This window comes from Mandrillus leucophaeus, unplaced genomic scaffold (genome assembly GCF_000951045.1).
Source record: "Mandrillus leucophaeus isolate KB7577 unplaced genomic scaffold, Mleu.le_1.0 Scaffold198, whole genome shotgun sequence".
In the NCBI taxonomy this organism is placed as follows: Eukaryota; Metazoa; Chordata; class Mammalia; order Primates; family Cercopithecidae; genus Mandrillus; species Mandrillus leucophaeus.
The window spans coordinates 3815533-3841846 of record NW_012102009.1 but is presented as its reverse complement, the minus strand read 5'-3'; the positions used below and the strand labels follow the sequence as shown (position 1 = coordinate 3841846).

At 44.6% G+C, this 26314-nt stretch overlaps 1 protein-coding gene across 1 annotated transcript in view; it reads right to left on the bottom strand.

Annotated features, from left to right (window-relative positions):
* The window catches only part of LOC105538747, a 515143-nt gene that overhangs the window by 385297 nt on the left and 103532 nt on the right, over positions 1–26314 (bottom strand). The gene's annotated exons all lie outside the window — the stretch shown is intronic.

Genomic DNA, 26314 nt, shown 5'->3' with positions numbered 1-26314 from the left:
CACTTCTCATCAGCAATAATGAAGTCCAAAAGGCGCTGAAGTGGTATCTTCTGAGGAAAAATCCCAGTCTACCTAGAATTGTATGTCCAGCTTATTAAAGAGTGAAAAATAAAAATTTAATTATACTTAGGTGTTTACATTTCTAACTCTTTCTTCCAGACTTAGGCAAAGGCAGGGATTATGTCTGATCTGCCCCCGAATCACTCTCATGTAACTCAGGGCTGACAGCACCCAGTAAATGCTCCTTGGTGAAAGAGAAGTAAGAAGGGGTGGGGGGAAGAATAAAGCATACTGATTTAACCTATTATGCTACTGTTTTTACTTCAGGCTTCTCAGAATGATCTGGAAGATCAGGATAAGGGAGGAGTTCCTGACCCTAAGAACCCTCCATGCCTTGACTGTTTGTAGCTGGGATCTAATTACCAGCCCCTGCACCTGCAGGGAAAGAAAAAGGGAAGGCCCACACAATTGCCAAGATATGGGACAGGTCCTCTTCCTATGACAGCCCTATGGCAGAATTCTCTGAACTCAGTATAACCTGAGGGCTGGGTTGTGAAGGGTAAGGGGAAGAGGCAGGGCAGCAGTGGCCCTATAGGTGAATGGAGTCAGTGATGCTAACTCCCAAGTGGCTCAGAACAGAAGTGGAAGTCACAAGGAAAGGATTGAGGAAGGGGGACAAGGTGCTATGCTGACGCCTTCCCTGGGCCTGTTTCCAGAAGCAGGTGAGTTATCAGCTAAGGTTGTAAGCCTCAAGCCAAAAATCTTGGAAGAGCTAAACTCCCTGGCTAGATCAGGAAGAGAATGCTGAGGCTTTTCCTACAAACATCTGAAGTGTTCAGGCTTCTTGTAATACGATCCCCTGTAAAGCATGAGGGGGTCTAGCAGGTGGAGCTTGGAATGTGTGTTTATAAGACTTGGGTTTAAGTCTCACTCTGGCATTTATTTGCTCTGTGATCCTGAACAAGTCACTCTGCCTAAATCCATTTCCTCACCTATAAGATATGGATGATAGTTTATAAGGCTATAAACATTACATGACAACAGATATGAAAGTTCCTGGCAGGCAGTAGGTCTCTTAAGTTTGTTTAATCGGTTAGTCCACAGGTTCTTACTGAGCACTTACTATATACCAGGCATAGCTCTGGGTACTAAGGATACAGTGGTGAATGAGACAGACTTGGTGCCCTAGAACTAATTTTCTGACAGATGATAAACACAGAAACAAACATAATGCTGACCCAGTACAGGCAAGTGCTCTAGAGAAAGTCTAGAGAGTGAGCCGGACCACAGCACTAGCTCCGCAATCAAGGGGGAGGCCTCTCTGAAGAGGGGATATCTAGTTGGGGATCTGAGGGGTGATAAGGACACCATGGAAAGATCAAAGCTGTCCCTCATGCAAAAGGATGAGCAAGTGCAAATGTCCTGAGATCAGTAAGGTTTTGGCATTTGAGGGGGTAAAAATAAGGGTGGCTTGCTGAACGTAGTGAATGAGGAGAAGGAAAGGAAGATGAGGCCGGAGTAGGCAGGGGCCAGATCATGCTGGAGGGCCTTGAATGCCATTTCAAGGAATTTGGGTTCTATTCTGATTTCAATAGGCAGACCCAAGGGTGCTTCCATGTGATAGACACAGTACACAATGTCAAATAGACTCATGGTCAGGTGGATTCTTTCTAAATTTGTAAATGAATGAATGAATGAATGAATGGACCCAAGACCACATTATTATATCTCTGTCTACCTGGGCATCCTTATGGCCATGGTAGTTCTCCATGGTCGTGGTGATGTTAAACAGAGTCATGACACAGAACCAGCAGCCAAGTCTCCTGGACACAGAAGTCCCAGCCTCATGTAGGGACAAGAACAGAATGTCAGACAGCCCTCCTCACATATTTGATCTGACTAGTTTTGTTTTATTACACCCTCTGAAGTACCCAGTGCTGAAAAGCAACGGCGTGAAAATCAACTGATTCCAGAATGCCCTTCTGACTGCCTCCCTGTGAACATCAGTCTGAACATTTAAATTCCCAGATGTGGACATTAACTTTAATTCTGATCTTGGTGATCAAGCCAGTTCTGAAATGGCCTGCTTTTTAGAAGGTCTGTGACTCATGTTTTTATTTCACAGAATCATAGAAATTAGAGATGGAAAAGATTTATTAAGTCATCTTATACTTGCCCCCTGCCAGAGAGACATTGTTCCCCAAGGTATATGTGCTACGACTGTACCTAGGCATGTTTGCAATCCTTCAAACAGTGAGGCCAGAGTCCCCCACTGTGGGCAATGACTCTACATTCTCCAAGTTCTTCCACTCAGAAAGTTTTTCACCTCTGGGATTCAACCACACTAGTCCTTTTTGTAGTTTTTTTTTTTCTTTTTTTTTTTTCTTTTTTCATCTCATTTTACAGTTACAACTTTCTTACCACTCCCCAACAGAATAGGAAAATTGCCTTTTGGCTCTCTAGCCCTTAAAAGGTGCTGGACCTAAAATCTTTAGTGAAGATTAAGCTTTGGTTTAACTCCAGAGCCATTTCTGACGTTGTCCAATGGCAATGGTGTAAATAAACAGAGGTCGGGGGAATAAACAGTAACTTACAGGAATCCCCAGAATATGCAGAATTTGGTATAATTCAGAGGATATGCATTTTGTGATGCAAGTATAGAGTTTCCATCCGATTATCAAAGAGTGACCCTGAAATGTTTAAGAACCACTTTCCAGGAGTAAGATCACCGGGGAGCAATGGAGTTGGGAATAGATCAGGAATATGTTCTAGAATCTCCTGCCAACTAATTATGTGGTTTGAATAGATCTCTTAACCTCTTTAGGTTTCAGTTTCTCTCTCTGCCAAAGGAGAGCAGGAAGGAAAGACAGAGATGGAGAAAGGGGAGGTTGAATTAGATTATTTTTAACGTCCCTTTCAATTCACAGAATCCTGTTCCATGACGGACATCACTGATTCTTGCACTCTATTTCAGACAGCTTTGCCTACAAGCAGACAACCACTAATCCATTCCAATTCCAATTCCTGCCTGCCTTCCAGATTCTGAGGATCGCTGGAATGTGCTGCTGTCTGCAAACAGCACCGGTCGCAGTCATATCCAGTACAGACAGGCGTGGGCACCTGCTGCAGCACATCCAGCACCGCACCACCCCAAGCTTGTGAATACAGCCCTTTGAGTGGCTACTCAGTCTTACTGCTCCTGAGTTTGTAAATTGCTCCAGAATAGGGGCCACAGTGCTTTACACGGGATTGCTTTGCAAATTCCCCATTCCATTATTCTTCTGTACTCCACAAGTATTTACTGAGCAGCTACTGTACACCAGGCACTAAGCAAAATCCTGGGACACTACTGTAAACAAAACTGGCTCCCATCCTCAAGAGGCCCCTCTCTGTGGAGCTGCCCTGGGTTAGCTACTGGCTTGGTTTAAACGAGAAGAAAGAAGAGGGGCTGGGCTGGGCTGAGCTGGGACTGAAATAAGAAGGAAAAGGAGCATGCAAGAGTCCAGCACACCCCATTATCCAGGAAAAGACAATGCTGGCACCCTCCCAGGAGTGAGAACGAAAACCCAGCCAATCCCCTAAACTCACACCCCTGAGCTTGGTCAGGAAAGATGCTAAGGCTTTGTGTTTTTCATTGGAGTTTTCCCTCCACTGAAAAGAAACCGACTGCCATACTAGATTAACACACGAATGTTGCTCTCCCAAAGAGCAGGATTCCATCCAACGTTGAGCCAGCTGACTTCATGAGACCACACCTAGTAACACTAGTCCTGGTGTTATGTTTCTCTTGAGGAAAGAGCAGACAGTATCTGTCTGTTTCCCCCAAACAGCTAATATTTCTTGCCTGTGTTCTTTTCCTTTCAAGTTTGTATCTTATTGGAAAAGCACTTCTCTTATTTAAGACAAAGCCTTGCCAAATAGAAAGCATTCTCTCCTGACAATACCAAAATGCATAAAATCTATGCTTAAAAGAAATGTTTGAACTGGGTGTAGGGGCTCATGCCTGCAATCCCAGCACTTTGGGAGGCCGAGACAGATGGATCTTTTGAGGCCAGGAGTTCAAGACCAGCCTGGCCAATATGGCAAAACCCTGTCTCTACTAAAAATACAAAAAAAATAGCCAGGCGTGCTGACGGGCTCCTATAGTCCCAGCTATGTGGGAGGCTGAGGCATGAGAATTGCTTGAACCCGGGAGGCGGAGGTTGCCGTGAGCCAAGATCACACCACTGCACTCCAGCCTGGGCAATAGAGTGAGACTGTCTCAAAAAACAAAAACAGAAAAAGAAATGTTTACCCTTTCTTTCTGGTGGTGATACTTGCCTGGACCAAATTTGTTGGCTTACAAAGTAAAAGTAGGCTCATTGCTCATGCAGTGACCATTTTATGGTCTCAGTACCATAAATCCAGGACTGAGACTCAGAATGCCAGGAAGATACTCCCCTCCTGCCAGGGACTCAGGAGAAAAGACCTCACCATGCTTAGAGAGAATAGGTTCAGCCCCTGCCTCAGCCACCCACTCTCTTCCCACCCCCATGGCTATACAGGAGTGAGGATGTCCTATGTAAAAGTCAGAATGAAAGAGGCAATAAGAATAAAGAAAATTGTACTCTTTCCCTGTACATGCATTAAACAAATGTATTAATAACTTTAGGTGAAGGGAAAAAGACCCCAAGGGGCTCACTTAAATAGCAAAGATGATCACCTTATAAATGGAGAAGGTCCCATCAACTGAGGGGTCACCTGTGTCTCTCCATTTGGAGTTCGATGCTGGAAGGGCTGAACTGCACTACTTTTCATAAAGGCCAGGAGTCTGAATTTCCCCAAGTAAAGGGCAGGTGGGATGGGGAGTAGGTCCAAGGTGGCTGGGGGCCATGAAGGGAAGGAAGGAGAAGGGAAGGGGAGAAAGGGAAGAGCAAGGGGAGAAGAGAAACACCTGTTGAGGGATTATAAGTTGTACTAATATGTGCAATGTATATGTCCTCAAGTTTCCTCTGTGTCACGTAAAGGTGACAGAGTTCACTGATGTTTTTGTGCAAGTGGATTATTTGGGATTCTAAGTGAAATCAGAGGGAGTCATTCAGACAGAAGCTGGAGGATGAAAGGCCACATGGCTCGCGTGACCCCGTCATACACTCACTACCCTATTGTCCCTCTGAGGACTGTTCTGGGGCAGGGGAGGGAGGGGAAAGGGAACCCATGGGGAGGACTTGTGTGGGGGCTCAACCATGCTGGGCAGGGTCTCCTCTCTGGAATTTAGTTCTGCAACAGGTCTGTCACCATGCCTTTCCTGCTGGAGGTGAATGATCAAGCCCCTTGCTCCAGGAATAGACACAATCAAACTACACAGGTCACAGGTCATGCAGTCAGAAACCAGGTACACCTCCTTAAGGGAAAAAGGTACTCCGTAGTAAACCAGGTCCCAACTTTGTGGGTAGGCAACCTGTGCCTGCATCATTTGAATGCTCTGCTGCTGCTTTCTTCATCATTTTTGAGCAAGGACCCCTGTCTTATCATTTTGCACTAGGTCCTGCAAGTTGCATAGCCAATTCTAGTGATAACTACCACTCTGCCAGCAAAGCAGTGACCAAGAAACCAAATTAAATGTGCGAACCAGAAGGCCAGGGAAAGGTCAACAGTAAGGGGTGAGGATGTCTGATGCTGTGAAAGGAAGCCTGGACTTAAAATTGAGATCTGGGTTCAAGGCCTGGCTCTGCTGAGTTGGGTTTTCTTGGATAAATGTCATCATGTCCCTGAGCCTCAGTGATGCATTCACTGGTTCATTCAGTTATTCCTCACACATTTATTATCTACTTAGCCCCTAAGCAAGGTGCTGGAGATGCAAGTATAAATAGCATATGGTTGCTTCCCTCACATGGGAAAAGCAATTGCATGAAAAATTATACTGCAGTGTGATGTGCACTTTGATAGGATAAATAAACAACGCTATAAGAGCAAAGAAAGGGCAACTGATACTGAGGAGGAGAGAAGCTTGGAGGGGCAGATAAGGGAGGCAAGTAGGTTTGGAGAAAAAGGAAGGTTTCCCAGTATGGAGATTCTGCCAGCTGCTGAGTGTGTCGATTTCAATTGCGCATTATAGAACTGGGGAAAAAACCACAGAATGGGTTTGGGGACCCATTGGGCCCACTGTGAAATGGACCTGAACTAAAACTTCATTGATCACCTGACTTCCACAAGCCCCTACTCTGCCTGGCAGACCATAGCAACATTCTGGGTCTCCTGGAATTCGTCTCAGTTCAGAGTCAACCACCAGCAGTCCCTGAAAGCTGTGATTATTTCCTTTTTCCACTGCACAGTCACCCCCAGTCAAAGGCTATAGATCTTTCAGAAAAGGAAAGAGAACCTGCACTCCTGCAAAATGGTTCTGTTTCTACCTGGTCTGCCTACACATAGCAGCTGTCAAGAAAACCAAAGAAGACAGCCTTGGGCATTATTAATATTGGGTAACTGATCAATTGAAAAGATGAATATCGTAAGAAAGGATGCTTGTTACAACACGGCACTTCTTTCATAGACATGAAACCATGGTTATCTTTCTTGTTTTTCTTTTCCACTTCCAACTGCAGTCATGATTTAAATCTCTCATAATAAGACTCTTGGACTAGATGTAAGGTCATCTCTGCTTTCCATTTCTAAGATCTCAGATAAGATCCAACTTAGATCTTCCTCTATCTCTCAGCAGCCGAGAGACAGGCAGACACGGGAACTACTTTCTTTTAACTTAACGTTATTTGGCAAGCAGTGGTGACATACACACAAACATTGAGATCCGCACAGGAGACCATTTATTTTAGTACTAAATTGTGTAGTGCAGACTGAAAGCACTGGCAGCACCCAGCTCGGACTAGAAGCTGGTGCCCCGGCAAAAAGGGGTAGCTTCCCATAGGAAGTGAGCCTCGATGAATCATACCACTTTGCCCCTCAGCAGAGCCAGCCTGGCTTGGCCCCCGCCTGGTCACCACAGGGATGCGCTTAGTCATCAAGATCCTGTTTGGTGTCTCCCACTTCCTCAGCCCATGCCTCATGCTGCACCTCAGAGCTGATACACTCACCATTCTGAGGTGATAATTATACCTCTTTTGATGAGCCGCCACCACATCCCTCAGCAGAAATTGCTGGGATTGGGGTGGTTGCTTTTTATAATTTGGGTTGAGTTCAGGAATTTTCCAGAACAATTGGATCTCAATTTCTTTGGTAGAACAGCATCTCATATCTTTGGCAAAGGAACATACTCTTTACACTGAGAGGGGTCTGTGGTGTTAGGAACAGGTGGAACCCCCGAGTCACAAAAGCAACAGATGATCTAGTGTTTGGGGGACAAGAACCTGGAACAGTCAAGAAGCTCCAGCCATGAGTCTTTTCACACCAGGAGCCATGCCTTGTCCGTGCTAAGGGGATGACAGGTGACAGGCAACAGGCAGTATAGCGAAGGGGGCTCTGCAGCCCACAGCCGGTCTCTGGCTGGTCCGATCTGTCTGAGGACAATGCTTATTAGAAAGCACCTTCCCAGCAGAAGTGGCACACAAAGATTTTCCCAACTTTTATGTGGATGTCTTCAGAAGAGTTCATCTTTTTGACCTCTTGACAACTATTACCGTGCCCTAACCATGCTCTAACTGCTCCCGTTTTATTCTTGAAATCACAAGTCTAAAGTTGACCACCGGACATCATAACTATAGCAGAGACATTTACAGATCACTGAATATTCATAAGCTCAGCCAGTGGGCCATGAGTGAAAATAAGGCATGCATGCCACTTCTGGATGTGCCAGTACATGACCCCTCCAACCCTGTAATCTGCTTCAAAAGCATGGCTATTTAATACTGAGCAGCCTCCATTTCTGAGTAAAGGCCTGGAAGGAAGATGCCCTAGGGAAGCCCCAGGCATGGCTTGAACAAGAAATAAACCTTTCTATGTTAAGTCAGAGACTCTGCAATGTGTTCATCACTGTGCAGAGCCTCACCTGGTGAATGCGATTAGGCCTCCAGAAGCACCTAGCCGCTCAGTGGGACTCTAAACTGGGAATTGAACACAATTGCCCTACACTCTCAGATAAGGGCACTCTGACCTTTCCTCAAGACTCTCTGGGTCAGAAACTACCAAAAATAGTGGTCATATTAACTGGCAAATGTAGCAAGGAGAGGTGCCAAACAAAATATCGGGACGGGCAATGTTGGTAAGCGATGGAAGAGTGCCCTCTCTTGTGGTCATCCTGGTCATCCCAAGGATGTGTGGTTGGGAAAGATGTTATTGTGGCGGGCTCAGGAGAGGATAGGGATGGAGGCGGTACAGCACGGCGTGGAACCTTTGCTTCTCAGCCAAACCCCAAACTTTCATGTCAGGCCAACAGCAGGGTACATTAGAAAGCTGAAAACCTGGGCAGCCATGGACAAAACTGTGAAGTTTATTTTTAGAGCCCGATATATGCCATGCCACTGACATAATCAATACCTCTTGGATTGTTTGTTCACTCTCCTTGCCCCTGCCTCTTTCAGGACCTTGAGCCCCATCCCTCAGCCACCCAGGGTCTAGTTCTTCTGAGGTCCCAAACCTCTGAAGCCATCCCAGCAACACCCCACCCTCAACACCTTCCTTCTCCTCTACCCTATCTTGTCAGTCCCAAGCCCAGTCCTCTTAGAGCCTGGAAAAGCTCATATATCAATTTTAATGAGCCAAGGTGATACTGGCTACTTTGGGAGTGAGCCATTATTCTCCTAGTTAATTACATTGAAAGAGGCAGTATCGTTGCTGTAATTGAAAGATGTGACTGTCTGAATGTCATCTCTCAATGCAAATCCACGGAAGCTTTGGGGGAAAAGAGGACTATCGAGGCTTTTCAAGTCACTCTGGGGAATACAGACAGCTGTCTCCTGTGCTCCCCTGCACCGCAGAATCAGGCATTGTAACTACAGAGCCACCTTCCCTGTCCTGTCAAAACCATAACCCCCTCTAACCTGTCCTATGGCTGACACTCTTAGCCCGAACTTCCTCCCCCATCCACTCACAATGACACATCGACATGGCTCTCACTGTGACTCTGGAGGCAGAGAAAGAAGCAGAGGGACACCTGGGTTTTCTGCCACTGAAATTGGAACATAGTGCTTGAGAAAAAAAGATGTCAGGTCCAGCGGGACATATTTTTCCATCAAAACACTGTAAAATGAGTAGAGGTTTCACATGACGCCCATGTCTTGGTATGTGTTTGTTGTTTTTAGAACAGCAGGCCACATATCTGAAGTGATACATGCATATATGATGTAGGCATTACCATGGCAAATGCCATGCATTTTTTTGGTTGAATAGAAGGGTAAATAAGGGTGTAAATATTGCATTTTCTGTTGTCATGGAGATGCAACAACCTGGGCCCTCATCATTTTGGAAATTTTTATTTTATTATTTGGTCTCATTCCCTGCTGTGAGTCTTCCTATCAGAAAGTCTTCAGGTCTCACCACTGCTGTAATTATTCTTACCCATAATTACATTATGCTTACCCAGCATACTAGATTTGTCCTTTCAGATGGGATATTGCTGATCCCTGGGGGAGAAATTTCTTTTTTTTTTTTCTTCATTCCCAGATGTGAAATCTATATTTTCAACATGAAAAGTATTAATATTGGCTGGGTGCTGTGGCCCATGCCAGCACTTTGGGAGGCCGAGGCAGGCGGATCATTTGAAACCAAGAGTTCAAGACCAGCCTGGCCAACATGGTGAAACCCCATTTCTACTACAAATACAAAAAAAAAAAAAAATAGCTGGGCATTTGGGCATTGTGGCAAGCTCCTGTAATCCCGTCTAATTGGGAAGCTGAGGCATGAGAATTGCTTGAACCCGGGAGTGGAGGCTGCAGTGAGCCAAGATCATGCCACTGCACTCTAGCCTAGGCGATAGAGTGAGACTCTGTCTCAAAAACAAAAAAAGAAAAAAAAGCAGTATTAATGTTAAAAACATGTCTATACATCACAGTTATCTTTAGTCTGTCTGGCTATAAAGAAGGGTATGTCTTTTTGTCTTTTCCAAGTCTTGAGGGGTTTTAAAAATATTTTTAAACTAAGTGTTTTAATTCCTAATTCTGATATGTCAGCACAGAAAGAGATGTTTAATGTTTGCAGAGTCCTGACATCTCCATCACCATCATTGACTTAGATGTTTCTAGCATGTAAGCTAGAACCTGTGGTTTAGCATCTGCTAAACTTGTCTCTAGTCTACAATGAACAAAACTCTAGATTTGGAAACTTAGACTACTTATTCTAAGATATGCTGGCTTGCTTATTACCAACTAACAAGCATACTGGACAAGCATTGAAACATTTAATGAGCACCTATTATGTGCCAGGCATTGTACAATGCACTGGGAATTCAAAAATAAGTAAGGCACAGTCCCTCCCCGCTAAGGAGCTTGTCTTATTGATAAAACACCAAAGTGTTTCTTTGATTTTTATGTAGGGCTGAAGTTGGATTTAATTGCCTCCAAGGTTTCTTGTAATCCTAAGATTCTGAGATGCTAAACGTTAAATTTAATTATACAATGAAGTTCCAGGCTAAATTAACACCAACATCAAAAATTTACAGTTTATTTTCTCTAATTATTTCACACATAATCCAACTCTCAGTTATACCAGTGGCAGTCAAATTTAATTGAAAAACATTCTTTGCAGCCATAGCGTAAAAGCGTCTTTGCAGCCCTAGTGTCAGTAGTTGCTACTCGTAACAAAAACTAATTTTACTATACTTTGGCTCATTGAAGGAAGTGGTTAGGCCATGGAGGCACAGTCTGATTACATTGTGTTCTCTTCTGGACCCCAACCAGCTAAATAATTGCCAAGAAGAAGACAGACCCACTCCAGCCAGAGACGAGGCAGCCCAGAGCAAGGTGGGTCAGGAAGGAATATCTCCAATGATTACCTCCGGAATGGAAGAATTGGCTACCTTCAATCTGTGGCAAACAAGCTTTATCCATGACACCCTACTTACCTATTCCTGTTATAGTTATTTGACATTGCCCCTGGTTTAATCATTCAGACTTGGCGCTTCAATGTCATCTTGAATTTTTTCTTCTTCCTTGTCTCCAACACCCAGACACAAAGTACTACATATGATTCTATATTGTGTGTACATGCTTGCACATATGTGCATACGTGGGGAGACTTGAAAAGTACACACTGTGATTCAGATATTGCAAAAAAAAAAAGATATTTTATTTTGTTGTAACAAGTCTACTTTTTTGAACCCCCAAATCTGCTGATGGCAGAAAAACAAAAATATTCAAAGCAGTCAATTAAAACCACTCAAAGTTTAATCTCCATGTGAGGACTGCTTCTTCCCTCTTGAGAGGTCTTTCTCCCTCTCCTCATTCCCAAGAAGTACCAGCATTTCCCCCAGCAGTGAAGGGGGCCCTACAGACCTAGTTCCAGGCTATCCTCTGCTGAGATGTTCCTCATTGCCCTGCTTGCTAGAGTCCTGTGCTGGAGACAACAGAGGTGTACTCAGCTGGTCTGCCTGCCTCTGTCAGCTCTAAGCTGTCACTTTGCTGACTGACAGCTGACACGGTCCTTCCCTGGCCCTCCAGATGCCTCACGCAGCATGAGCAGGGCTTTCCCCTTTCTGTCTACCAGAAATTTCCCTCCTGACAATTGCCTCCCCCTTTTCCTGCTCCATAGCTTTTGCTAATATCTTTAACATCTAACTTAACCACTCTTGGATCTTGATATAAACTGAGAAGCTTTTGAAATTGATGAAACCTTTTTCTCTTTAAAAAACTAAAAATAAAATAAAAAATAAAAGCTTCACTTGCCTTTGCTTGAATTCAGAAAAAGTCTGATTTGAAGTTCAAATCTCGGCAATGACCACTTAATGTTAGGCTCTATTTCAAACAACAAATGTCATTAATTCAATAGGTAAGAACTATGGGACATTTAGGATCTAGAGTTATTGGGAAACCCATTGCTTTATCACCACCCTAAGCCCGTTCTCATGGTTGCTTTGCTCGGATCTCCCCCTTGGGTGGCTTCACAATCTTTTTGTCCTCCTCACCCCAGGCTCAATACAGATCAATATGTTTAAGGCGCTAGGAAAGCAGGGGGAAAACATGAGAAAGCTTTAATCAATTCAACCAGAATTTTGCCAGCTGAAATTTGGAAAAGAGGCTATTTTAATTCCAACGTATAGATGAGTTTGGAGTTTTATGGTTTTTAAGACACAGGTAAATGGGAAGGGGGACCATAACTTTTTCAGTGCTTAACTTGACCCCTATTCCATCTAAACCCCTAGAATGTGTGTAAATGTTCTACACTTTTACTTCTGCTGACACTAAGGAAAGGGTGCACACTCCTTATCAGGGCCTGGCATGTAGCTGTGGGGCAATAAAGGGTCAGGATCCAGAACTAGACCACCTGCTGGAGGGGGGAGACCCTGGTGGGACACAGCCTTCTGCAGGCTCTCAGGGAAGTTGAGTCCTGTAGGCAGAACACAACACCCACCCAAAGGAAAAGAGAATGGCACGCAGTGACCATCAGAGCGTGGACTAGGAAGGTCTAAAGAAAGCAACAGAGGTGTCCACACAAACTGGGAATTCAGGAACAGGTGAAAATGGGTGAAACAGGCAAGCCAACCCCAAAGTCTGTCAAAAAGTAGTAAAAAGTCACCATTCAAATCTACGAAGTCATGGGACTGGCTTCAGATGGGCTAAGACACTGGATCAGGTATCAAGACAACGGTCTCTGTCATAGAAAAGCAAGATACCAGCCATGAAGTGGAAGCAAGACTGAAGAACAAGACAGAGACCCCAGGGATGCAAGCTCTCGTAGGAGGTCAGATCCCAAATCACAGTCACATGACTAGCAGACCACCCATCTGCATAGCGCAAGCTGGAGCCCTTCCATTGCACTGAGTAGGGCTATAGCGAGAGGAAGGACGTGCTGGTTCTATTCCTGCAGATGCCACCTTGGTCTTCTCTTCTGGAACAGCTCCATAGTGTGGCACAGACCTGGTGCTCAGTGGGTGCTGAACAAGTGAATTGGTGTGCCAGCCTTCTAGCTAGACTTGCAGCCAGATGATTCTTCTGTCGAGACATCCTGTGTATCACCTATGCAGGTATCTTCCTACAATACCACTTGCAATCTGTTACTTCCCAACTCAAGCAAAACTTAAATGCCTCTAGCAGAGGCTGAAAACTAGAAGTCTCTGAGCTCAATCCAGCCCACAGATGGTTTTTGTTTGGCTCATACTGTGTTTTTCAAAAACATAATTTAGATATAACATTTTTAAATTGAGATTTCATACCACACACACACACACCCCCCCACAGAGAGAGAGAGAGAGAGAGAGAAATTGATTGATTTCTGGCTTCTCTTAAAAAGTCAGCAAGTCTGGCAACTCTGAGCCCATGTTTCTACCTGGCAATGATCTGCTGCCGCTGAGTGGTGGCTGCCCTGTCCCTGGCACCTGTTCTTCATGGCCCACCATGACCCCATCACCACTTCTGCATCTTTCTTGGCCTTTCCCCAACATGGTTCCTGCCTGCCCCCTGCAGTGGTTAGATTTGTTAACCCTTGACCTACAGAATGAATTCTGAACTGTTGGCATTCAAGGCTTTCCCCAGTCTGACTATGCATAACACCACTGCCGAATATCTGACCCCTCCTTTCAAAAACTTTTCTACCTGATAGCCCTTGAAAAGATCACCCTTCCTACCTTCCTGCATTAAACAAACACTACTGCCAGCTCACCATGTGCTAGAGGTAAACAGTAAGCAAGGCCCACACGGTGGCTGCCCTCAGGAAGCAGTGGGGAGACTGGTATTCAACCAGCAGGTGCAAAAGAGAGGGCAACTACCATCAGACTGGAAGAAGAGATAAGAGATCATACAAGCGTACTGACCCCATCTAGAGGTTTTCTAAAGGAAGTCCTTTCTAACGCAAGGTCGAGGGTGGTGAGTGAGGAGAGAGTGTTATATGCTGGGGCCACAGCATATATTAGGTTGGTGTAAAGGTAACTACATGTTTTGCCATTATAAGTAATGGCAAAAGCCACAGTTACTTTTGCACCAACCTAATAGCAAGGCCTAGCTGTGTGCAAAAAACTAAAAGGAGGTGGGTTTGGAAACAATGGGCAGGGGGAGTGGTGTGTAAGGCTCTCAGAGCCTAAGAGCTGACACTGGAGAAGTAGGCAGGCACGGCACACAGAATATATCCCAGGGCAAGGGGAAGCCTTGCAACAGTTTTCAGGAAAGGAGTGGCATGCTCAGCTTCATGTTTAGAAAGGGCACTGTAGGCCAGGTGTGGTGGCTCACACCTGTAATCCCAGCACTTTAGGAGGCTGAAGTGGGCGGATCACAAGGTCAGGAGATTCAGACTATCCTGGCCAACATGGTGAAACCCAGTCTGTACTAAAAAATACAAAAATTATCTGGGAATGGTGGCATGTGCCTGTAGTCCCAAGTACTTGGGAGGCTGAGGCAGGAGAATCACTTGAACCTGGGAGGCGGAGGTTGCAGTGAGCCGAGATCACGCCACTGCCCTCCAGCCTGGCAACAGAGCAAGATTCCATCAAAGAAAGGGAAAGGAAAAAGAAAGAGCAGTGTAACTGCTTGTAGAGAACAGATTGGAAGGGGCAATGAGAAAAATGGAAGACATGTTAAAAAGACCAGAATGGGAGGCCAGATGCAAAAGGCCACATATTATATGACTCCATTTACAAAAAATATCTGGAATAGGTAAATCCATAGAGACAGAAAGCAGCCTAGTGATTGCCAGGGTCGGGGAGAAAGTGGGAATGGGTGGTAACTGCTTGTCTTAGTCTGCTCGGGCTGCTGTAACAAATACATAGACTGGGTTTGTAATGGTTCCTGAAACTAGGAAGTCCAAGATGAGGGTGCCAGCATGGTGGGGTTCCTGTTGAGGGTCCTCTTCCTGGTTATGTCCTCACAGGGCCTTTCCTTGATGTGTGCATACAGAAAGAGATCTCATGTCCCTTCCTCTACTTAAAAGAACACTAATCCCATGATGGGTCCCCCACCCTCATAACCTCATGGAAACTGAATCACCTCCCAAAGGTTCCACCTCCAATATCATCACACTGGGGATTAGGACTTCAACATACAAATTTCGGAGTGACACAAGCATTCAGTCTATAACACTACTTAATGGGTCCAGGGCTTTCATTTGGGGTGATAAAAATGTTTTGGAAAGAAATAGAAGTGACGGTTGTACAGCACTGAGAAATACTATACGCCACTGAATTGTCCACTTTAAAATGGCTCACTTTATGTTATATAAATTTATCTCAATTTTTTAAAAAAGGACTATCATAGGGTCCAAGCAAGAAACAATTGAAAGAAGAGGTGTCATGACATAGGAGCTCCAGCCTCTGTCCTTTTCCCATACCAGTCCCTCCTCCCTCTGGAATGCCCTCTCCCCTCCTCACTACCTTCCTCAAGTCACTTGTCCTCCTGCCCCACTGCACTCCACTGGCTGCCGCCTCTGAGACCAGCCGGAGTTCATGGCCTCCTCTTCAGAATCAGGGCCCAGGTCTCTCATCACACAGTCCCTGCCCCTTTTTAATCATTCCATTATATCTGTATTTCTCATTTCTGTAACTATATAAGCACCTATATGAACAGCAACTATGTGAACAGCACCATTTAGTGAATGCGGGATAAGAAAGGTAAATGCTGCCGGGCGCGGTGGCTCAAGCCTGTAATCCCAGCACTTTGGGAGGCCGAGACGGGTGGATCACGAGGTCAGGAGATCGAGACCATCCTGGCTAACACGGTGAAACCCCGTCTCTACTAAAAAATACAAAAAAAAACTAGCCGGGCGAGGTGGCTGGCGCCTGTAGTCCCAGCTACTTGGGAGGCTGAGGCAGGAGAATGGCGTAAACCCGGGAGGCGGAGCTTGCAGTGAGCTGAGATCCGGCCACTGCACTCCAGTCTGGGCGACAGAGCGAGAAAAAAAAAAAAAAAAAAAAAAAAAAAAAAAAAAAAGAAAGGTAAATGCTAACATCACTATATGGGTTTTTAGCAGTTAAGTCAGGAGGAAAGACACAGGGTTTTTCGCCACCTAAATGTGATGTTGTATTTTATATTTACATAAATATGTGTGGGTTTTTAAAATTACAATCCAAGAACATTTTGGACCAAGTAGAAAATGTCACAGAAACATTTGAAAGTTATACACAATTTTTACATTCTGTCAAAAAGCATCTACAGAAGCACACATTATCACAATGTCTTTTCTGAGATGATCTGTAAACCTAAATTTCCCTGCTTCCTACTGATGGAGCTCTTACCCAATGGGGACCTGATCCCCCACATTTCTCAGTTGTATCATCTAGTCCCCCTTCCACTGCTCAGGAAACTGGGGTGCATCCCTATGGAGTGGTACTTCATCCTATTCCAGAACTGGAGAGGCACTCAGATAGGTCTGGGATGCTAGGCATGAGGGCAGACCAGAAAACCTGGGCTGTCAGCCTGGACTCCAGCCCACTCAGGGTGCCAGCAACAGCCACAGAGCCCAGGAATGAGTAGCACCTTCAGAAAGGGGGTAGTGAGGAGCCACGAGACAATGAAGTGCCAGGTTCTATAGCCAGAGTAATGACTCAGATTGAACAATACGCCCTCAACGGTTCTGCATTCTTAACAGTACCTGACACTGATTTATTCATTCAACATACAGTTACTGAAAATGCATCACCAACCAGGCACTATGGTGTGAAAATAGTAGGCATCAGTAAGACACAGTCTGGCTCCTGGGACTTCAAGTCTAGCCAAGTTTTAAGCCACCAGGTTTGTGGTAATTTGTTACAGTAGTCTCAAGAAATTAATAAACTTATCCTCTGTGATCTTCAGTTTCCTCATCTCTAAAACAAAGTAATAACAGTACACACCTTACTGGGGTTTTCAAATGAGATAATGCATAGAAAGAACTTAGCACAGCACTTGGAACATGTCAAGTGCTCAGTAACTGCTAACTATTAATATTATTATTACTAGTAGTAGTGATGTATTAGGAACATAGAAGACAAGTCTAATTCAGACTTGGGAAGAGCCTTTTAGAGCAAGTGGTATGCAACTGAGGCATAATGGATGAGAAGGGATTTGCCAAACAAAGGAAAATAGAAAAGGGTTTAGAAGGCAGGAGTGGGAAGAGACATTTAGGGCATGCAGTTTCAAGTGGAACAGCATGCACAGACGCCAGGAGGCAGGAGAGACCAGGGAACAGTGGGGAAATGGAAGGTTTAGGGTATACTGGATGGTATTTATAACAGCTTTATTTCCATACTGTATAGATGCCGGCATCATTTTCAAGTTTGTGTGAGGACAACAGGAACATCTGACTTGGTATTAATTTTGCATTTATTCCCCACATCCAAGTTCTATCAAATGTTCACAGATATATCTTCCCCATGTACAGCTTGGGTGGGAGGGACAAGTGAAAGGTGAAGCTGGCTGGGCTTCTGGGTCAGATGGGGACTGGGAGAACTTTTCTGTCTAGCTAAAAGATTGTAAATACACCAATCAGCACTCTGTATCTAGCTAAAGGTTTGTAAACGCACCAATCAGTGCTGTGTCTAGCTAAAGGTTTGTAAATGCACCAATCAGCACTCTGTAAAAATGCGCCAATCAGTGCTCTATGTCTAGCTAAAGGTTTGTAAACACACCAGTCAGTGCTCTGTGTCTAGCTAACAGTTTGTAAACACGCCAATCAGCACTCCGTAAAAACGGACCAATCAGCCCTCTGTAAAATGGACCAATCAGCACTCTGTAAAATGGACGCATCAGCAGGACATTGGTGGGGCCAAATAAGGGAATAAAAGCTGGCCACAGGCAACCTGCTCCGGTCCCCTTCCATGCTGTGGAAGCTTTGTTCTTTCGCTCTTCACAATAAATCTTGCTGCTGCTCACTCTTTGGGTCCACACTACCTTTATGAGCTGTAATACTCACCGCCAGGGTCTGCAGCTTCATTCCTGAAGTCAGCAAGACCATGAACCCACTGGGAGGAACAAACAACTCCGAATGTGCCACCTTTAAGAGCTGTAAGACTCACTGCGAAGGTCTGCGGCTTCATTCTTGAAGTCAGTGAGACCAAGAACCCACTGGAAGGAACCAATTCCGGACACACAAGTGTTTTCAGAAAACAACTAACAAAGGATTTCCCTTTTGACCTTGTACTACAAATCTCAGACTCGGTACTATCTGAATTTTCTTTTTTCCTTAGTGCTTTGATTAGGCATGTATTCTTCTGGCACATACCCATCAAATAAATATTTTCATTTTATTGAGGATGTAGGGATTCTCCCACGTGCCAAGTCCACAGTGACTTCCAAATGGCATGCCCATCACTGACCCGTTTGCTCTCACATCCATTCCCCAACCTTTCCCTCCTGTGCTCTCTATCTACATGAGGCTTCCTTGCCCTCTGGCTTCCTGGTAGACTCAGCCAGTGGAAGGTGTCTCTCTAAGCCTACATTTCCTAGGGACACTGTAATAATCTTGCAGTGTTATTGTAAGTATTCAATGAAAAAAAGGCATGTATATATGTTAGATGCCTATAGCAAAAGCTATGCTTTTCACTCATTTTATGATTTCTATTTCTTCTACTGTTAAAGTATTTATAGCTGGATACATGGCCGTTCAGAGTAAAACCTACATGTTCACCCTCCTTTGCAGCCACATTTGAAAATGTACATGAGTTCTGGGATATGAAAAAAAAAATGTGTGTGCAATTTCCAGGCCTTGCCGCTTTTCCTTTCTTCTTTGCTCTGGCTCACCTGTGATGTGGTGATGGGCTACCTTGGAACATGAGCAAGGACAGGAGCCTAGGGATAGCAGAGCAGCAAGTTGGCTACACAGTAGGTACTTAATTGTCTGCATTGAAACAAGTTATCTACAGAGACCAATTTAGCTTTCTTGAAAGCTGAAAAAAGAACGTCTCTTCTGAAAGTAACAAAAAGTCACTGCCTTCTGGATGCAACCCAGAATTTGCCTTTGAAGCAGCCTATCCCTTTGTTCTCAGAGCAGTAACTTGGTTGAGCCCTTTTAATTATGTAGTAAGGAAGTTATCTTAGAATTAGCTGGGGAACATTTCAGAGAAACTAATTTCCTGCAATTAGGCCAATGGGTACTCCAGCAAATTAATTGGGATATTAAAAGAAAGTGCATTCTTATTTGCAGGACATAGACTAATAAGGCTGAGGATTTATTGGTTACACAAGTTACTTCTAATCTTTTATCATGCCCAGCCCTGGACAGAGTAGATCAGGAAACATCTTAAGCAGTAGTTGGAGGGAATGCTTCTAAGAATTTCCATTTCATGGCCCTTTTATCCAAAATACAAAACTCTTCTACAAAGTTCGCTGCCTTCTCAAAGTCAGCCTCTCGGTCATCTCTTCTCTCCCTGCCTCTCCACGGTATCAGCTGTCTGCCAAAAAGCAGACAACTGTGACTCTATCCCTCTGCTGCTGAGGGACTTGCAAAATATCCTTGGCCGACTCAATGGTGTTGTCTGTTGTTCTTCCAAGATCTCCCTTACCTTTTTTCAGTAATTCATATTTGCTCAACTCTCCAACAACTTCTTATCTTACATCCCAAACCCTTTCCTGATTGTGCTCTTGACACACACTCACCTGTCCCCATTTGCTACCAACAATGATCACTGTAGCTCACAATCATGGTCTCCCTTTCAACACTCACTATTTTATATTGTCCCAGCAGTCATTAGACACTAGGCGAGAGTCACTACACTTACCTGGAAATCTTCTAACCCTGTTTAATTTTTTACTCCCAAAGAAACTGACCAATATTGGGCAGGCCTTCTGCTGAATAGCTCATAGCATAGAAAGGGCAGCCAGTTCCTGGCTCCTGTTTTCTTTCTGGTTTTCTCTCGATTGCTAGAAGCAGCAATATTAGAATAAAAGGAGTCTCCACACTTACCCAAAAGCTCGCAGTTGCAGGACAGGCTGGGAAGCTCCGTTTGATTCTTTCCTACCCTTCACTTCCTCTCCTACTCACCACAGCCACTACCACCATCATGGTCTTTATTATTTTGATGCAGAGAATTAAGCCCAGCTCAGGAGCTGTAAGCCCTGGGCCTTTGAGCTCTCCTGTTGGCACCGGCCCTGCAGGGTCTCTGGGGCAGTCTGTGGGATTGGATTGGAATGGAGGGGGTATTAGGGGAGTTGCTGCCAGGGGGATTCACAGAGCCCTGAGGCTCTTAACCCCACTCTGTCTATCAGCTCCTCTCCACACCTTACGCACGGAGGCTGCTCTTCTGGGGCTCCTTTTTCCTGCCAGTGCTTTCTCTGCCAGTAGTTCTGTTTGTAAGGAAACATGGGGAGGCTGGAGGGAAAGAGGCCACTAAGAGGGTTGTATTCAGGCTCCCGGGATGCATCTCTGAAGAGAAGTGTGGGATAGGAGCTGTGAGGATGTGAAAAGCCACATAACCTCTCATCATTCTGGCTGTTTCTGTGGGTGAAAGACAAAATTCACAATTCTGCCCCCACCCCCAGAGGACACTATTCCTGATGTCCTCTCCCCTCAAGTTTTTGACTGCTGCTTTCTTAAAGTGGACAATCATCACCATTGCCACCTCACTGGCAAAGCAAGGAGAAGCAAAGCGGGAGCGGCCCCAAGAGGTTGGGGCACCCCACAGTTCCAAGACTTGGCTCTAGGCACTCTACTTTCAAGGGTTCCTTCCATGCTGGCTTATTTGTATTTGGAAAATGTGGCCACATCAATCCACCACCTCCGCAAAAGAAAACACCTGTAAAAGGAGAAACCAGCTCTATGTAGGACCGCAGAGGTGAGATTCAATGTGCACAGGGCATGAACGGAAGACTCACAATCAGCAGGAAGCAGACCAGAAATAAAAATGATTTCCACCTCCCACTCACCCGAGTCAAACTTGAAAGGAGAGGGAAGTGGCCGCAGCTGTGCTGGCCTTTGGCACTGGCAACTGCCTGGTTCATTCCGAGTCTTGCCTCAGGGTTTGGCTGGTCGGGAGGTGCCGTGTACTGCCATAAAACAACACACTCCAGTATGTTTTTAGTTACCACAATGTGTACTTTGAACCTGACTCCTCTGCTGGGGAAAAAAGATAAAATTAGGGTACTGGAAGGGATACTGGAAGGGACTTTAGCGATTACTGAGCTTAACAGTTTGCATGTGCTTCAGTTTCTGCATCTGGGGTCGGGTAGAGGAGATGAGTTGACTTTTCTAAGGCTCCACAGGGGGAAAAAAAAAAAATTGGCAGCACCGGCACTAGACTCTCTTCTGACACCTGTCAGTGCTCCTTCCACCTCCTTGGAGGTTACTTAGCATCATGGCACTTTAGGAATTACAGATTCCTATATAGATATTATAGATTGGCCAAAACAAGCCCAATCATTAGCAGTTCTTCCCATCAATCCCATCAAGAAGAAGAGTCTATTTCTCTACCCTGGAATCTGAGCTTGGCCATATCTCTCACTTACGCCAACAAGACATTAGCAAACACAATACAAGAAGAGGCTTAAAGCATCCTTGCTGGAAAGCTTATGAATGAAGTGCCAAGTAACCCTGGGGCAGGGTGACAAGCTGCACCTGCCCCCTTTTAACCCTTTGATTCTAGGATTTTTCTGAATGTTCTTAAAAAAAAAAAAAAACAGAAAAAAACTGCAGCTTGAAATCATATTCCTAGAAAAGAATGGCCTGAAAGTTTCTTCTTATTCTCTGCATATTCTGAATGTATAAAGGGCAAAATGGCCATTCATTCACTTGATGAGGGCTGTGGAGCACCACACTGGGGATAGGGTGATCAGTAGAAGTCTAACTAAAGGCCTCTTGGTTTCTGAAGCATCCAGCTGGAATTATTGCAGTTTTGAGTCTGTCTTGCTTTCTCTTGCAGTAAGTGTTCTGATTTATCTATGGCTGAGTAACAAAATACCCCAAAATGTAGAGGTTCAAAATAAAAATAATCACTTAGGTTGTTAATGAATCTGCATTTAGGCTAGAACTTGGCAGAGATGGATCATCTCTGTTCCATGAAATAACAGCTGGGGAGGCTCGCTGGGGCTGGAGGGTATACTTCCAAGATGGCACACACACATATCTAGCAAGCTGATGCTGGCTATTAACTGGGAGCTTAACCAGGCTGGGATCTAGGAGCTTTGGTTCTTCTCCATGGGGTACTTGGACTTCATCACAACATAGTGGATAGATTCCAAGAACAAGTATTCCAAGAGGTCTTGAACAAAGTTGACAGACTTCTTATGAGCTAGCCTCAGAAGTCCCAGAACTTTACTTTTCACTACAATCTATTGGTCAGGCAATCGACAAAGATCAGCCCAACTCAAAAGGTAGGCAATCAGACGGGGAGTAGTAGCAATGAATCAGCACCCCACTTTATTCTACCATAGCAAGATTAAGTCCCTTAAGTTCTCACCCACAGTTTTTCCCCCGTGATTCTAATCACAAGTTCTCTCCTATGTGTCTGAAGAAAAACCAACCCTCTGAAGATTTCCTCCAAAAAGAAGTATCTAGGAATTGGCCTGACAGTCTGCTGGGTGCTGGAAACTCTAACAAAAAATAAAGCACACATTCAATTTGAGATTAAAAGATTTTTCATATAGTAATGCAAAATTCCTTTACTAAGTATGGTAGACACTACAGTCTGATTATCCCCAATCCATTTCCCTTGTCCTCTCATCAGAGCCCCAGTTTTGTTCAAAATCACTTTCTCTACAAAGCCATGTGCTTCAGAAGTTGGCGCAGCTCTAGCCCCAGGGGGTGAAATAGGATTGGTTTGTGCCAGTGATGGGGGTCTTGTTACCCTCGCCGGTGAATGGATAGACATGTGACATATTCCTAGCCAATGAGATGTGAGAACAAATCTCTTGGAATGTTTTAGGGAAGGATTTTTCACTAACAGAACAAGAAGAAACAGTTCCTCTTTTGTTGTGTCCAGATAGGATGCTCAGCACTGCCACAAACATCCTGCAGCCATGAGAAGAGCAAGTCTGAGAATGTCCATCATCTTTCTGCACAGCTCCCCACTGTGCTGCATTTTAGGTATAAAAGGCACAGACATTTGAACTGATTGGTTTTTGACTCTTGAGACAATCATGGAATCTCAGTGTAAGAAGGTGAGTTAAGTGGCATCTAGAATAATCAACTTATAGCCAAATTATAGACAGCCACGAACATCGAAAGGCTAATATACAGCAGATCCTCATTATTTCTGAAATTCATATTTGTTAATTCATATAGTCACTAAAATCTATTTGTAATCCCAAAATAATGATTTGCCCCACTTTTGCAGTCATTTACAAGTACGTGCAAGCACAGAGCAGGTGAAAAACCTGAGTGGCCTGATGTGCAGCTTCCCAGCTGAGCTCAGACAAGGTGGTGCTCTGCCTTCTTGTCTCAGCTCTCCTGCCGGAAACCAGTGTCCTTTCATGGCATAGTTGGTGCCATATGGTTTGCATTTTTTTCTGCTTTTTCTTGGTAACTTTGTTGCTTAAAATGCACCTCCCCCAATGTAGTGTTGTATAACTTTCCTAAGAACAAGAAGACTCTGATATGCCTTACAGTGAAAATATCTTGTTAAATAAGCTTTGTTCTGACATGAGTGGTATGCTGCTGGCCATGGGTTCAATGCTAATCAACAACATATATTAATATTGCATAAGTGTCTTTAAACAGAAACACACATAAAACAAGGCTATGCATTGATTAGTTGATGAAAGTATTATGACCAAAAGCTCACATTAACGTAACCCTGTATTTCCCCTAGGCTCAACGGTTTAGTATTCACTAAATCAGTGTTCACGTAACTTTACAGTATTTAACTACCATGAATAATGATAACTGACTATATGTTTTGCTTCTTATTTGCTTCTTTCTCTCACAAAAAGGTGTCATGTTTGGGGCAGGATTGAGGAAGGAAGCTATAGAAAGTGAATATCATCAATCTCAGTGACTCTCTCCCTTATGAGATCCAACCTCACAATTACGAATCCAGCCTGCCTGGAACCCATTAGTGGCCTGGCATCATGATCAGATGACCCAAGATGGTTCACCTCCACATCCCAGCAATCATTAGCAGGTCACAGCATGTGCAGCTTGCACCCTTTGCAGTCAAAAACATTAGAAGAAAGTTTTCCCAAAAGCAGAACGTTCCCACAAAACATGGATTTTCAACCCGAACCTGGTTGCTCTCCCAGGTTCCCTCTCCCAGGGCGATGGTACACACCTTTATAAAGTGTTACTTTGATCTGGAGTTTCCTCTAAACTCACATTAGAAGAATGGTCTTCCCAAACACAAGCATTTGAGCCCAGACTCAAAGTCCACTCTTCCTAGTCTGGAGGCCAGGTGTCTTCTGAGTCAGAGGCCCAGCACACTCTCCACAAAGAGCCTGGCTGCATGTTCCCCAATCCTTCATGTTTCATCATCTTCTTCATGTGGGGGGGATCTTTTTGTTGGCCACTGCCGAAGTCAAGGCCAGTGATGCCTACAGCAATCTTGCTAACACAAGCCACTTTCACCACTGCCAGAACCCTGCAATGCAGGAGACCTCTGAGGCCAACTCCTCCATCCCATTGAAGGCCATGACTGAGGGAGGGGTTATGGCTCTCTGTCACAAGCCAAAGTGGATGTAGACTCTCTTTAGGGCTGGTCCTTATAAATTGGCTTACACTTGACCAGGGGGTAGCCCTATGTTCCTGGCTGAAGTCTGCATCTCCGAAAAATCAAACTTCTCAAATTATTTGTTTTCACTTAATGTGTCCCTCTTTCCTCACTCTTCAGGTTGTCCTCAACCTCCACTTTGCCACCTACAACTCAGGAAAGTTTTCAACAGCTTGCTGAATCACACAGTCAATTTCCAGTCTTAGCATTAAGGCATTCCTAGCAGCATTTGACACTGCTAATAACTCTCTACTCCTCAAAACACACTCTTCTGTCTGCTTCTGAATTTCTCCTCTCTCCCTTTCTCTGTTCCATTCAGTCCGCAGGGCCTTGGCTCGCTTACCATCCTCAGTCCACTCCCAGATTCCTAGAGACCTGGAACTAGGCCCTTTTCCTCCCTCACTCTATATGCATTCCCAAGACAGCCTTATCCCCACATGTGTCTTCACTTACTATTTAAGAACAAGCCCCAGGTTTATACGAACAGCCCAGACTTCTTTTAGCTTTGGACTTGCATATAAATAATAGTAATAACGACTAACACTTAAATAGTACTCACTCTGTACCAGGCACCAATCTAAGTTTTTATGTATACTAAACTCATTTGAATCTCCCCATTTTACAGATGAAGAAATTGTAAGGCACAGAAAGGTTAGGTAACTTTCCCAAGGTTGCACAGATGCTGGTCACATGTGCTGCTGAGACCATGCTTTTAACCACTACACAATACTGCCTTTAGATGTATTTGCTACACTTGAGCTTAGCCAAAAGGCCAAGAAGCAATAGATGTATTTGCTTACTACAAGTCATTATTTGAATGTCTTACAGAAAGTAACGACTAAACATGACATTTCTCCCCAAATCCAGCCTTCCTTCAGTATTCCACAGTTGGGAGAATGTTACCCCCACCCTGACAGTCATTCTGGTGCTCCCTTACTTGCATGTCCAAACAATCACCAAATCCTCCAAAATATTTCTCAAATTTGACTCTCCTCCACCCCTGTACTGTTCCCACCGTCATGAAGCAACAGTAGTCTCTCATCTGAGTTTCTGTAACAGCTTCCTAACTGGTCTTCCTGCGTGCACCCAGGCCTGCCTCTAGACCTTTCTCCCATTGCAGGGTGACTTTTAAAAACTCCTATCTGGCCATGTCACATCCTACTCAGTTTCTCACTACCCAGAGAAAAAGTCCAAAATCTTTCCCAGGCCTATGGAGCCAACTGTCCTCTCTAGGATTGGCCCTGCCCCTTGCCTCCCTACTCTAAGACTTCTGTGACTTCCTCACATGTGTACCTTACTCCTTCCCACAGGCTGTTTCCTGGGTCCTCCCCTTTGCTCCCCCAGTCTCCCTCCCCCAAGTCATACTCCATCTAATTTGCTTCAGCTCATACTTCAGAACAGCTTCTTGAGTTCAGCCTGCCTTCCCTGACTTCACGTTCCCACAGCACAGTTTCCAAGCACATGGTGCTTCTCCTCTGCAGTTCTTTACATTATTTTCAAATAATTAATTTCATCATAAGCTATTTAAAATCTGTCTCCCCTCCAACACCCCACTGTCAACATTAGACAGATCAACGAGACAGAAAGTTAACAAGGATATCCAGGAATTGAACTCATCTCTGCAGCAAGCAGACC